This window comes from Falco punctatus (genome assembly GCF_963210335.1).
Source record: "Falco punctatus genome assembly, chromosome: 5".
NCBI lineage: Eukaryota > Metazoa > Chordata > Aves > Falconiformes > Falconidae > Falco > Falco punctatus.
Genome location: NC_137584.1, coordinates 61,882,378 through 61,895,367, shown reverse-complemented (window position 1 = coordinate 61,895,367; position 12,990 = coordinate 61,882,378). Strand labels below are relative to the sequence as shown.

Here is a 12,990-nt window from a genome sequence, read left to right as displayed (position 1 = left end):
AATATCACCTAGAGCTTGTGAAGGGTTCTACAAAGCAATATCATTAAAGCTGGTGTGTATCCTGCCTAAATGGATCTTCTGCCATTTCTGAGTCTAGATAAAAGTAGGGTCATGTCTCTTTATTAATATGAACAAATTCAGAAAGTAGAAGATTAGAGAATTTTTAATTTTCCTGTTGAATATCTCAGATTGCTCTTGATGTCTGACAAGGTTGGGCATAGCTGAAGGAACACTTCTGGAATTTTAAATGACCATAGAAATAAGAAAAAAACCTTTTGATCTTTTCAATCTCTAAACAGAATCCAGAGTGATAATGCTTTTCTACTGTAACTGCAGGATTAGACATGACTTAAGTCAGCCCTACAGCCAGGTGGGAATGTTCCTATATCCTATTATCTTCACTAATTATTTATGAATTAGAGCAAAAATAAAACACATGGAGATTGGCTTTGTAACGCCTTTCTTTAGACAAAGCCAGTGTCATGGCATGGTAGTAATAATATTGAAATTTATACCACCCATAAACCTTTTATAGCAGTGTAATTAGTTGGGCTATTAATACCACCCAAGCTTAGCCTTATTTTATTGCTGTGAACACAGCTTGTAATCACATAAATGGTAATAAGTAATAATGCTTAAGGGCACTGTATAAACCTAAGCATTTTAGTCTCTCTAGTGAACAAAAGTAGGGTATCCTACAGATTTCCTCTCCTGTGGGTACTTCTTCCATGCTCTCCTTAGAGGGTTCTGTAATGGAAACTAAGGTCGTAAAATTCCCGTTCCTCTCTCACTTTCTCCAATCTGACTCCACTAACTTCTCTGCTAATACAGGTGTAAATTAGGCAATAAATACCAAGAAAGAACTGGATTCAAAGAGTTTGGGGACTATTTCTGCAAATCAATGTGCTGCTTCTTGTAGTGTTACGGTGTTTTCAACAGCAGATTATTCAAATCAGCTTCTTATTGCCTTGTGTTTCATGCTGGTTTATGGAATTAATATTAGCCTATGAAGAGGACAATATTTTGGAGAAAAGAAGATGCAACTTGTTTGTAATTTACAGTACCTTTGTGAGCAGAAAGGAGAAATCTCCCACAGTTAAGGAAAGCATAGTCCACTTGGCTCTGCAGCATGTTTCTAGGTTGGTTTTGTGTCCTGTGGAGAGGAGTCTGGATGGCTACTCCCGTTGTGCATCACTCTGCATCTCTAGCATCCTTCCCAGTTGGGCTACACCATCATCTAATGATGTTTCATGCTGTTTCTGGATCTCTAGTGCAAGTCAGCTGGTCCAACATCAATTCTGTTGTTTAACTCTGGTGAGAACAGGGTGTTCACAAAACCAAAATGGGTTATTTCCTTGTAGTGTTAATAGCCAAAAGAAGATTCACTGTGCAAGTGAGCAGGTATTCGAAACAGGCCAGGAGCTAACTGCTAGCGAATTGGTCAATACTCCAACCTGAATAAAATTAAATTTAATTAAGTGGCCTGGAATGACTGTGTATCAGTCTTGGGCATTCTTTCCACATTAATAATCTAAATACTTTAGGGAGGAAAAAGACTTTAATACTGATTACTCAATTTGAAAGGAAATTAAAGGCATGTTTTAACAAAGCTGGAAGGCAAGTGGCGGTAAATGACCCAGTCTGTTACACTGGATCTGATAGCACCCCCCGCTGCAGTTTGGGCAGTAGCGGGACCCCTTTTGTACAAGCCCTGTTAGGGCAGAGCCAAGCTGCAGTTTCAGATGCTGTTTTCTGCATCCCTGCCCCAGGGGACAAGGGCTCCCTCACCCAAGGACAGGCCAAGGGAAGGCGGCTCCACTGCCCCCTGGGAGCTGGCTGGCTGCTGGCTGTATCTACGGGCTGCTCCACTCCGAGGGCACCCTCAGTTGAGGGGTGGAAATGAAAGAGCCAAGGTAAGCTCCCTTGGAGCCTTCCTAAGCACCCAGGGCCTTTTCTGCTCTTGACCACAGCTCTCACAAGGTGAGATGGCCTTAAACACAAAACTCGTGTTTAGGCAGTAAATTTCATTTACCCACATTGAGGAGACTGTCTCAATATCTGGACTATTTCTAATACTTTTTTTTGTTTAATCCTTTTGAGCTGAAGCCATGTTTGCCACTAACAGCCAAGTTCTTCTACCTAGTACACTGGAAATTCCAACAAGAACTTTCTTAAAACTTTTATTTGAATAAAGTTAGGAAGCCAGGACTCTGAAGAAACAAGCAGCTGACTTTCATCTTTGGCCATTTATTTAGCAGTTTCCAACATAGTTCCCTCAGGACTGCTTCTAAATCTCCCAGAAAAAAACTCAGATATGTGTGAGATTTCAATTTCTGTTATATTTAAGAGCACCGTCTTTACAGTATTTTGCACAAGGTTGTGATAAATATTAATATCAAAGATCATAGTCACTATTTTTCAGATATCTTACTTCTGAAGTTATTGCTTAGTTGCATAAATGCTTTCGTGATACTCCTTGTGCCTGATATCTTCTATCCTTGAGGGCCTTTTAGAACCCACCAATCTGTTTGATTTTGTTTGGGTGTGTGAAACTGCTGGTACATGTTTCTTAAGAGCATCATCTCTTCAGCATGATTTGCTACTTGCATCAAAAAATTAGAAAGCCAAATTCAAAAGTATTTTTTTCTACAGTGCTACTGGTCTTCTGAACATCATCATCTGTTATCACAGTAGCATTTGTAAAGAAAAGTTGAATTTTGACTTCAGTGCATTTGCTGGATGCTTGCAGTTAGCACCATTTCTGCCTCTACCATGATGTCTACTGTTCATGCTCTTTCAGTGCTTGTGGATTTAATGAGATTTTTTTTGACAGCTTGTCTAAAGATCAAATTTTGGCCTTCATCTCTATTACCTAGAGTTTCCTAGCTCTTATGGAGTATTGGTTTTATGCTGGATGGAGGATTAAGTACCCTGCTGTTTTCAAGCTTAATATAGTCCTGCTTTTTGGCTTTTACACGGGAACATTTAATTTTAAAGCGATTTTTAGCACTTCTTGAGAAACAAACCTATTCTTGAATGATAGAGTACTCTGCTGCTTGGAAAACATGACAGAAACTTTCTTATTTTGAGGCATGCTCCAAAAGCTTAAATATTTTTAAATTGTCCATTTTTCTGTACAATTGCTGGTTCATTACTACTTAAGCATCCAGAAATTGGTCTCATGCTAAGATATCTTGTAACTCCTCAGGGCCTGCTGATATAGCCAATACCCTAATTGTTTTTAGGCACTTGTGGAAGTTTCCTTGTGTGCTCCAATACAAAAGTCAACAAATTGTGGCTGAGAATGAGCCAGTCAGTTCTGTATGTGAGCTTGTAATGTGGTGCAGATACTCTAAGCTGAGAGATAAAAAGCAGTACAAAAGCAGAGCAAACCAAAGTGGCCCATTTAAGTTTTCCAAGACAAATGCTTATTAAAACTCTATGATGCTCAGACAGGTATTCTATGAAAGCAATTGCTGTAATTGCACCAGATGCGATGCAGTTACAAAGAGGAAGCGACAGGCTCCAGGAGGCAGTTGCTCTTGACTTTCAGTTCATCCATATTTGCATTGCAAATAATATTCTGAAACTTTAGTAGGATTATTACTGTTTTGCCATTTGGCAGCTTCTTTTTGGAGTTTGGTTGTAGAATAGCTGCTTAATATACTATGAATTTTTATGAGCACAGAGAAAAAAGCATTTTCTGCTTGTCTGTGTAGTGGATCATTGGACATTCTTAGCTCAACTAGGCGTAAGTTTCTGTGGATAGGTTTCCATTCACAGCTGTCCCATCAATTAAGGCTCTCTGAGCTGCAAGCAATAAACATTGCTATCCCCATCTAAAATTTAGATCATAGGCACCTAAGAAGTATTACCTATCAACAGATAAATACTAGAAGTTTAAAAAGTGCATTTGTTTTTGTAATAAAAGTCAAAAGTACTTCTGTGACAAAGAAACTGGAACTATAGGCACAGTAGTGTTCAATAAAAGGGCTTTACTGCAGCACAGGTTTGAATCCAGAAGCTTTCACATTAAAAGAGTTTCCCAGAAGTTTGTAGCTACATCTGCTGCTTCCCAGCATTGGAAGACGGGAAGAAGATGCCTTCCTTGCAAGATAAGCATCCCATGTCAAATTCAGTATTGCTCTGTCTTTCGTGTTGCTTGCACTTTTCTTCACTCCTGAAGTCTGGGATCAGCTAAGGTTATTCTTATCAGGAAGAAGTTTCGTCTTCTATTTGGTATATGTGTGAGCGGGATCATGCAGTGTGTGGAAGCAGGGAAGAGTCCCAAGGCTGTGAGTAGGCTAGGTTTCATGCATCCTTTACCGAAATGCAGCCTTCACCTTCTAATGGCAGGTCCAATTATCACCTGTTCAGCAGAGAAAACTATCCTTTTTAGGTAACAAAAAAAAAAAAAAAAGCCTTAAATTTGGTTTTTTGCTAACATTTTCATTAAAAGCTGTGCTGATCATTTATTGATACTAGTTTTCTGTAGCTGCTCTGTTGACAGGGGTTACTCAGAGTTTGGGTTTAGTCACGTTCATTGTAGAAGTGTTACCCTATAAGGATTGTTTTTCCATTGGGTAACAAATAGTCTTGACCCTTGATTTAAAAATCACCTTCAGCCAACCCTTCAGTTTTTTTGCAGTTAACACTAATTACAAGAACAATTTGCACATACTGATTTTTGGAAGCTGAGTTACTTCAGTTCACCTATTTAATTTACTTCTCTGTGCTTTTGAATACAATCAGCAGTGACTAGAAATAATTCAAATGAAAAATGCATTGAAGATATAAGCAGGTGTTGCCTTAAATAGCAGCTCCTTCATCTCCTTCTGGTGAAAGCCAAAATTGCTTTTGCAGCTGTATAGGAGAAGTAGTATTTTATAGATCTGCTTGGTTTATATGGTTTATTAGATCACATTTCAAATTTTATTTATATACCTACAAATTGTTTTTCACTTCTCTCTATTTCACCATGTTCTTTAATTAAAACATGAATTGAAAAACAAACTCTGAACTTCAGGTTTATCTCAGTTGAAAGGTATTTAGGTTTGAATAGAGTTATTTCCCCTGAAAAAGTTCTTACTGGAAGAAAGTTTAATGATATGGTAGTGATCATCCCCAGTGTTCTCAAAGATCATGTTTTCTAGGAAGGCAATGCTTCTTTCTGTTTCTTTTACAAACTTCAAGGTATAATTCATTTATGCAGTAACTCTTATTTATAGCCTGGGGAAACAGGATTTATATTTCTATTGTCTCTATGGTACCAGATTTTTCAGCCTTAACTTCTCAAATACCATGCAACTGACCTTAAAAAAAATCAAACAAAAATACATGGGAGTTCTAACAATAATACATTTTGTATGTATTTTGGCTGAATGACAGGCTTTAACTTTTAGGATACGTGTAAGCCATATTGTCAGGTTTCACTGTATGAAGTGAGTGCTTGGGTTCAGGTTTTAATGGAGGTTCCAGTAGAAGCAAAATTAATTGATGCCGGAAACCATACGTTGGGGGAAATACCAAATGCTGTAAGTAGAACTAAGGGATCAGTTTGTACAAGCAGTGTTTTACAAAGAAAATACTGGCTGGCAGCAGTGGTGTTTTAGGGATTTGTCATTTTTCTCAAACATTTCTCATTGTAATTCTTTACAAGTCCAAGAATACATTTTCAACATTTTTCAAAGTGAAATTCTTGTTTCTTAAATGTGGAAGCCTTTAATTTTTAAAAATACTTTGTGTTTTAAAATGCTTGCTCAAGTCAACAATCACAACACTTTAAAGGTTTTCTTCAATCCCAAATACTCTTAAAAATTTAGACATTTTATGTCTTCAATACAAAATCCTTTTTTGTTCTTGTCTAAGGTTGCTCGTGCTTTAAAAAAAAAAATCTGTTCATTATTTAAATCATGAGATAGAACAAAATAGCACCTTGGAGTGCAATGTCGAAGCAAAATCATTGAAACTTTTTTGAATTACAATATAACATTTTAACATAAATATTGATTGCTGGCAGGTTCTTTCAAGTCACATGCTATGCAGCCATGCATGATGTGACATTGCATGCCCTTGGGTTACATACTTAACAATGGACTAAAGCATGAATTATTTAATTTCTTATCACTCCCAAGGATTATTTACAGAACTCAGCACTAGCACATTTCTTTTTTTTTTATTTGCCACAAAGCAGAGGGAATGCTATATGATTGCTGTGCCACAGAGATTTCTAGGGCAGTGTAACAGTTAAAGCAGATGATGTACTGAATTCTCTATTAAAAGTTTACAGTAACTTTTAGCATTGGTAATGAACATTCCTATCTGTGAAGGTTTTGTCTGTTACTTTTAATTTATCTTTCTTAGGGGTTTGGGATTGTTTTGGGGTTTTTTTCTTTTCTTTTTTCCAAACTCCCAGGTCTTTCAGGAGTGATGGCTAGCACTTCAGGCATCTAATCTAGACCTTGCAATGCTGACTCTGAGAGGACAAGTGTCTTGAGGTCACAGCTGCAGAACCAGATCCTCATTTCTTTCTGAGGCAAAGCTGTGCCAGTGACTTCTTTTTCACTGAACTGTTAGTAGAGCAAAGTTGGGTGGGGTTTTTTTGGTTGAGTTTTCCCCTTATATAACTAATTGTAGGACAGTAGCAGGTTTGCTGAAAGCTCACGAAAGATCTCAGTGCTGATCAATTCCTTACCTCCATTTCCTGACACAAGCCCTCTAGAAATACTCTTTTCCCCCCTCCTCTTTTCTTCCCTTTCTCCAACTGCCTGCTTCGTTTGCTTTCTGTTACTGGCAGTCAATTACTTTCATTTCTTTAGGACATGGGTCAGTTATTAGCAGTAACACTGACCAAAGATGATCTCTGATCCTTTATCCCTGCTGTGAGCTGTAATATTCTTGTGCTTGATTCTGTTAAACTACCTTCTCGTTACAAAAGCGCCAAGGTTTTTATTCATCAGTAATGACAAACAGGCTATAGTGGAAACCTAGATATTTTATAATTTTTTTTAAGCTTCTGCAGAGGAAAATTTTATTACTATTCTGTCAGCTTACAGGAGAATTTGTGTTTAGGACTTCAGGACAGGTATGTATTAAATAGTATAAATCAACACTTAACCTAATTCAGCTATAATGGTTTGTATCAGCTGAGAACTGGGCATTTGCTGGTGTTTATAGGAGACCTGTTGCAACCAATCAGCATCACAGGCCCAAGTAGAGTGAAGTTGTTGCAGCTCTCTTTGTCAGTGGCACTGGTGATTACAGTCACTTGGAAGCATTATTCCAGCTGGAACACCCAAGGGATCAGTGGCCAACAGATAGTGTGGGCTTAGTAGTAGGAATACAAGGACAAATTAAATTAATAGAAGAAATTCAGGAATTTTTCTGATAAAAGGGGGAAGAGGATGATATAAAGATGAATTAAGAATGATTTTAACTCTACAAGGAAGGTAGAACATGAATCATGAACGTACAGTGACATTCCCAAATACTTCAATGAATTACCGATTTCTTAAAATTTTGTCTGTGGTTAATTTAAGTCTTATTCCTGTGTTGTAAGATCCTTGAAGCAAATCCTGTGTAAATGCACTTATCAGACAAGGGTACTGTCCATTTTCTTTGTCAATCACTAAAAGAAAAGAAATCGCTAGCAGAAGGGAAAATAAGCCCCAGCAGACCTATCTCTGTATTCTGCAGTACTGTTTCTTCTGGTATTTTAATCACTTTCATGTTTCATGTTTGAAAATTCTGATCTTAAAGTCTAAGTGATATGCCAGTCAATTTTTGTTAAAATTAAAAAGTCAGCCTTTAACTTTTCATGGATAAAGAACATGCTTTAACATAAGTGCTAAAAAGCAGAAAGCAACTAAAGAACATTGTGCTCAATAATTATGAACAAAAGTTAATTATGTTAACTCTTATCCTTGCAAGGAGCCCCCATTGTGATTTTAAAGGAATGGTGATGGTGAATCCCCCTTCTTCATGTGTATAACCTACAGAAGTTCAGCAGTATTGGATCTACATAGCTCCAGTGGGAATAAAGCCTGTTCTTTAATCTGTGTTTACATCCAGTATGCTTCAGTTGTGCAAACTCTGACTGCCAAGTGCTAGAAAGCTAAATTCTAAAAAGTCATTTGGTAACATTAATTTTCTCTTCCCTTAAATCACCTCTACTCCATGCTTAGCACACGGATGTTATCTCCAAACTGTTGTAAGGAAATAAAAGCAGGTGCACATTATTTGAACATCAATGTCTCATCAGTTTTAACTATATGCTTTCTAAATTACTTGTGAGACTAAATACAAGGCCTGGATGCCAGACTCAGAAGTTGACCATCTGTGGGCTAACAGTTGCAAACCAGTGCATTCTTTCATAAGGAAGATGCTGGCCAAGCTATTGCTTCAGTCAGCCATGGCAGCAGAGCAAAAAAACAAGACAATTCTTAGTATTTATGCATATTCAGAGGAGGTCACCGTGTTCACTCTGTGTCAGCTGCACATGTGCTTTGGATGAGGCACAGAGAGGGGGAACAGCAAGCGGGGGAAGTGAATGATATTACTGAGAGGGATACTTTTATTCTCTGCCAGAGTCAGTCGAAAGTGCTGTCAATAACAAGCACCATAGGAGAGTAATGACTACAGAAGACCTCTCTCCCACAGTGAGATGCTGCAAAGTCTGAATGCCAATCAGACCCCTCCTCTTCTGGCTGTGCAGCAAAAAAAATCCCTTTGTTTCATGCGTGTGTGGCTGATTGAAGCTATTGTAGTTTAGCCTGGCTCCCTTCTCTTTGTGGCTCACTCAGGGGAAAAGCAAGAGCTGAATTGGGGCTTTCTCTCCTCCAAGAACTTCTAGGAAGGAAGTCGGTCCCATTCCCAATTAAAGACTGCAGTCCCACAGGAGACCAGCTTGGCTATCACTTTTCATAGCGTTCCAGGTTGGGAATAACAAGAACATGGTGGAGGGAAAAACTGCACAATATTTTCTAGGTTTCACTGCTTATGTTTAATGCAGGATATTTATAAGGTTTCTGTACTTTCAGAAGCTTACCACATTTTGGGTACCAGAACTGATGACATGCTGTCATTACGGGCTGGGGAACAGATGAAATGCTCACACAGAGTACAGAGATGCTCTGCTAGATGAAGTTTGGTCCGGGTAGCAGGTAGCTGGCAGGCACCATTAAAAAAAGTCAGTCTGTTGAAGAATTTAATACAGGTTAAGGAAACACAGCACAGAAGAGAACAACAGAACCTCTGGAGGAATTACATTAGTCCTTAGCTGCAAAACCAGTCTCTGGGTCTGTTATTTGTCTTGATACAGAGCAGCAAAAAAGCTGATCTCCGCGTCAGGCTTGTTCCTGGACTTCAGCTACAGTATCTTATGGTGTCACTATTGTCAGGTGAGCAGATCAAAGATCATGGTTTTCTATAGAGGAAAAGAGGATTTTATTAGGTTGGAATAACCCTTTAGGTGTTAAAGTGCTGGCTGAAAGTCCAGACTGGCATTTCTAAATGTGTCTAAATAGATACAGCTACAGGTGGGGCCAAGACAAACAAAAATAAGAAATACAGTAAATGGTAGAAATAAGACTGGTGCAGGGTTCCTCTTCACTGGTACCTGCATTGAATTCAATAAGATCCCTTTAAGCTGGTGCTTTCCCAATGCAGTGCTCCGAGGCCTCACCGTCGGGCAGCAAGTCTAGGCAGCAGTGCTGGGATCAGCCAAATGGGCAGTCAAACAAGTACTGATGGAGCAACTGTGGGGAGGTCCCCTCACAAAGCCAGAGCGGAATCAGGCTGGCTGCTAGCTGATATCCTGATGTGAAGGTGTTTCAGCCAGTGTCCCCTGCTGTGTTCTCCTCTAGCTCTCTAGCCAATACCTCTCAAAAGAAAACAGATATCTTCTCCTTTGCTTTGCTGCTGTTGTGTCCCAGAAGTGGTGAGGGTCTTGCCTCAGTCCCTGAGTGACAGCAGCGTGGAGGGCAATGCAAGTGGCCCTGTTTGGGCAGCACTAGGTTAAGGTGCTGTTTGCTGAAGGGTGGTGTATCCTTATGGCATAGCCTTCGCACTGGGAGTCACCCTCCTATGAAGACTGTGTCATAACTGTTTTCCCAGTTAGTGGTCCCCACCATGTGTTGGAATACCAGATCCATAAGTTCACATCAATGTAGGCAATCACGGTCCTCATTCCTGCTGCCTTTCTCCAGGGTGAGAGATCAGTCCTACATCTCTCATGTGTCCTTTATAGAGGCCTCCCAAAGAAAGGAAGTTCATTCTCCCTCAGAGAGACTAGGAACACTGAGACTTCCCAGCTGAAGTTCAGATCCTGCACTCAGGCCTTTTTTTTTTTTTTCCTCCAACTACTACTGGTGTCCAAAATTTTCTTTTACTGACCTGCAAGTATTCATGTTCTTATTTTTGAGTGCTTTAGGATGCCACATCAATAGCTGTTTCTGAAAGCTTTGTTCTTACCCATCCTGGCCTGCAGATGAGATGTAGTAACATGTGCAAAGCTTGCCGTATGTGTTTGTGGGAGTCTTGGCTGAAAGAAGTAACATAAATTTTGTGTGATGCCTATGGCACACACGTTAGAAAATAATTAGCCATTGAAATTATCATGTTAGGAGAGATGTAGTGAAAAATATTCTTTTTTTTATCATTTAGATCTCTTACATATAGATGTATGAAGTCTCAGTGGATGCCATGCTGGCAATTACTGTATTACAGACATCAGCTTGCTTGTTTCTGTTCAGCATTAAGTCTATTTTAATGGACAGGGTTGCCCATAACATAGAAAGTAACAGTATTGCACCAGCAGTGTCCCATTTATCATGTTTTCTTTCTGTACAGCTTCTTAATAATTTATGGCTAAGAATGCACCCTGAGATCACATAGGAAAGCATAGGCTCCTTTCCCAGAGAACTGCAATTATCACCATCAACAGGCATTATTGTAGAGTTACTGCTGTCCAAGCTTGACTCTGCTTGGTTCACCATGGGGTCAGTGTGAGCATACAACTTCTGCAGAAAGCTAATCCCCCTACTGCCTCATGACCTGTGTCAATCACTATCTTCTTAAAAAACAAAAACAAAACACTATTTCCCAAGTAAAATATGGGGTAAAAAATTAGCATAAACTACCAAGAAGGAATAAGCCAGCCTTAAAAGGGGAATGAAGATCAAATAGAAAAATACAAAATGGCAATATGTTCAAAGAAACAAAAGAAATTGGGTGGAACACAAACACTTTTACCTGCTGTTGTGTTTAAAGGGAAGTTGATTTTTTGTATAGCAATAAGAGACTTTGCTCCCTACACAGGAACTTGTCAGCCCGGTTGCTCCATACACAGTACCTTCTATTTTGTGTTTCAAAGAAATAACAGTGCTAAAATCTGGCTTAATTAATAAAATCTGACTTCAGTATAGGTGAGAGACTTCAATCAGTTATGAAACTCAACAGGCTCATATTCAGTATTAGCAATCTCCTGTTATTACTTAAACATTACTGAAATATTACTTAAAAATTACTAAAGAGCTACACAGTAAGCTCTTCAGAGATGCACAAGAATATCCACATCTGCCCTCCAAGAAAACAGGACTCTTAAGTCTGAGCATCACTGCTGTGGTACTGCTGAGCTGTCAGACAGCTCAGGACAGGACACCATGCTGCAGTCAGTGCTGGGCACTGCCTCACCAGGTGGCCTTCTGCTGAGCCAGTGTCACTTCACCTGGCTTACCATCCGTCTGGGAAGAGTGATTTGAATCACTGGCACCTGAAAGATGGATATGCAGGGGCTTTTCTCTGAGTGAAAGGAAGTTGTCCCAGACCCTGAGCATGGTCATGACTTTTTATTTTTCTATTATCACAGAATTGTACTTAGGAAGACAAAAATGAACATGGTACAGGAATCTGTCAAGAGCATAAAGAACGTGATTTCTCTGTGACTGCCTAGACTTAAAAGTTTCCCTGTCCTTCAGTTATTATATTCTGGGATCACATTTCATCAGTTGATCTCAATTCTGCAAGCCATTTAAGCATGTGCTTAACTTTAGTCAGGAGTTTAGGCTTCAGTAGTATTCTGGAGTGTTTAAAGTAGGTTTTATCACTCTTGTCATCTATGTTCTTTCATATATACCTGTCCCCAGGTAAAAATATCACTCAAGCACAAGTTTAACAACCTCAGATGAGGCCCGTGCTCTTTCCCATTATTCCTGTTAAGTATTCCCGAGGTTTCTCCTTTCCCCATTTTTTTTTCTCATGCTTGTTTTTAACATGAAATTGCTACCTCTCCTTTTTTATCCCTTTCCAAACTCTTTTCTGTTTACATGGAGGAAATGTTTACATGTACTTTCACTAATTTTGACCCACTATCATTTCAAGTTGACTTCTCTAACAAGAGACAAAGCATCTGATGCGACGCAGCAGCAATAACTGTTCTCATCGTAGGTGTTCAGCATAGGTGTGCCAGTCCCTTTCAAGGTATTGAATTACCTGTCCGTTATCAACCATTTGGTTCACTTAACTCTTAATGAGAATGACTGTATTCTGACAAAGGCTGGGTAGCACAGTCAGATTTCTAATTGTAGGGTCTGTACTTGCCACTGTTGAGTTTCGTTATGCAATGGCCCAATCTTGCTTCAAGGTGCACTGCTCTGATTCAATACTGAGAGTAGTTTTACTACATTGTGTACCTAGAGTATCTATTTGAAGGCCTGTATTCATCAAACAAATGAAGAAGCCAGGAAACACAAAGTGAGTGAAGCTGGGTGCATTGCGCTGGGTGAGTGTAGCATGGGCTGTAGCCCCCTCCCCTTCTCCCTGGCTTCCCTGGGCGCCTTCCTGCAGCAGTGCCCAAAGCAGGTGCTGGAACAGACCAGAGGTGTGACAGTGACACTGCTAAGAGCCTCGATGAGATATCTGTAAATGTGACACCTGGTGCCTCTCCTTTGCCAGTAACACTTCTTTCCCTGTGATAGAAATAAACTTGGTCTT

At 39.4% G+C, this 12,990-nt stretch overlaps 1 protein-coding gene and 1 long non-coding RNA gene across 3 annotated transcripts in view; one reads left to right on the top strand and one right to left on the bottom strand.

Annotated features, from left to right (window-relative positions):
• Window positions 1–12,990, top strand: part of SLC35F1 (solute carrier family 35 member F1) — a 257,831-nt gene that overhangs the window by 166,481 nt on the left and 78,360 nt on the right. The window lies entirely within an intron of this gene.
• The window catches only part of LOC308064697, a 48,553-nt gene that overhangs the window by 17,463 nt on the left and 18,100 nt on the right, over window positions 1–12,990 (bottom strand). The window contains exon 2 of the long non-coding RNA XR_013928492.1: window positions 9–12,987. This is a non-coding gene — a long non-coding RNA (uncharacterized lncRNA). The remainder of the gene's footprint in view (window positions 1–8; window positions 12,988–12,990) is intronic.